Source organism: Sinocyclocheilus grahami, unplaced genomic scaffold (assembly GCF_001515645.1).
Source record: "Sinocyclocheilus grahami isolate Dianchi unplaced genomic scaffold, SAMN03320097.WGS_v1.1 scaffold147.1, whole genome shotgun sequence".
NCBI lineage: Eukaryota > Metazoa > Chordata > Actinopteri > Cypriniformes > Cyprinidae > Sinocyclocheilus > Sinocyclocheilus grahami.
The window spans coordinates 656,511-658,757 of NW_015505326.1; positions in this window are offsets into that span (position 1 = coordinate 656,511).

Consider the following 2,247-nt stretch of genomic DNA (forward strand, 5'->3'; position numbering starts at 1 on the left):
CGGCGCGGCTGGCAAATTCGACGAAGGCGCATCCGGCGGGCTTGCGGCAACCACATGTGATGACCCCGGGCTGGACTCCGCTTCGTCCACGGTGAAAGCCGATCCGGTGATCCACAGCGCGAAGTTGTTGTATTTCCTCAGCGACCAGCACGGATCAGCTCTAGGCATGACGAAGCAGATATGGTCCTGTTTTGGAAGGCCAAACAAAGTCGCAAATTTCGCTTTCACAACGAATCACACAGTGCCTTCACAACATGGTGGCGGCAGCAACAATACTACAGCGAGAATAAAAGTTATCGCCTTCTTTCTTTGCGTGAACATTTGGGCGGCATTATGCAAATCTTCCCACATAGTGACGTAGACATGTGGGGGTGTGTTAGAATGAGGCGTTTTAGGGGTGTGTGGCTGACTCTTAACTTTTATAAAGAATATCTCTTTGAATTTGAGACTTTAGTCTTTGCAACTTTACAGATCTTCTTTATGCACCAAGAACTTGTAACACTCCAAAGAGAAAGGAAAACTTGAAATCGCATCATATGACCCCTTTAAGACACAACACATAAGACACTTATTTTCGCCACCTGCTGACATATTTATGGAATATGAAGAAATGGTCACTGAACGAATCAGAAAGAATCATTTTGGTGAACGAACTGAAAATGAACGAATCTCTTGAAAGAATAAAAATGTCCATCACTAGAATGAGACAAGTTAATTTCGCGGCTAATTTCAAAGGGTTTATTTTGCTTCAATTACCACCTGACAACACTTTAAACATTACAGTGTTTTTTGCTTACATATTTATAGACTGTGGGAGTAAATAACTTACCACCGTTTGACAATACGAAAACAGCATGCAAAAGTCTTTTGAAGATTTTATTTTTAAGTGTACTATATAATAATTGTATTTGTATTTAATACTCCCTTTTTATTTTAAAATATTTAAAAGTATGTACAGTATAATAGTAAATTATGTGCACCTCTGTCTAACAGTGTTTCTTAACCCTGGTCCTGGGCGCCCCCTAGGACTGCACATTTTGTGTGTCTCCCTAATCAAACACACTTGATTCAACTCATTAGCTCATTAGAAGAAACTCCAGGACCTGAAATGGGTGTGTCAGACAAGGGAGACATACAAAATGAGCAGTGTTGGGGGGCGCCCAGGACCAGGGCTGAGAAACACTGATGTATAACTTACCTCTCCCGTCTGGTCTGGAGAATGCAGGAGCGTTCTCTCCTCATCTGCTGGAGTTTCTCTCTTACTAAAGTTTTCTGTTGTTGCTCATCCTCCTAGAACATTTAGTCAACATTTACATCATGTCCACATTAAGGTGTCTGCTAATGTGCATGTGAATGTGTGTACCTGTTGTAGTGTGTCAGTCAGATGTCTGAGTGTGGGGGGGGGTGGCGCGCAGGAGCAGGGTTGAGAAACACTGGTCTAACACATGCACAAAGGAGCCACATGTTCGACCTTTTCATTGAACACAAAGAAATTAAGTTTACTGAACTTAATTGCAATGCTTTAAGTAACAGAAAGTACTAAAAACTCGATCAAACTGAGTAATGTCAACAGAGCAGAAACAAATAAGTAAGATGAACGTAATTTTACTAAGTTAACAGTGCATCATCTTTTACAGTGAACCTACTGTAAATCACTAGTAAGTTACTCTAAACTTTACAATATTTGTTTCCAGTGTTAATCATTCTGAAAAGATTACTATAAAGTATTATGAATTATTTTAAATGCATTATGTATTAACTGTAATTCTTTAAAAAAAGTGTTTTTCCCCCCTCCATTACAAATCATATCATGAGCATATTGTATGCATAAGATCAGGAAGGTTTTGGCGAAAATCAGGAAGCTACAATACCACACAGCTTTGAAAGCACTACTGCTGCTTCTCAACCTCTTCTGCCCTTGAAGTTCTTCATGTATAGCGACGAGTGAGCATCTTCAATGAGACACAGAAACCTTGAGTGCCTATAAGGCCAACACCTGGGAATACCTGGCTGTTTCTTTCAAAGAATGAACTCTCTGTTTGCTTTCCTCCTTTTTCAAAGAGTCATAATGGCTCGCTCAACAACAAAGCTGCAATTTGAAAGAGTGAAAAAACACACCCCCTCTGAAAACTGGTTGCCAGTGGTTTTCCTTAAATGTTTACATTGCGTACAAAAAGAAAAAGATGCAGAGAGCAAGAAGAGGGACAAAAAAGTGTCTGTGAGATGGGACCGGAGCCAAAGCCTTTA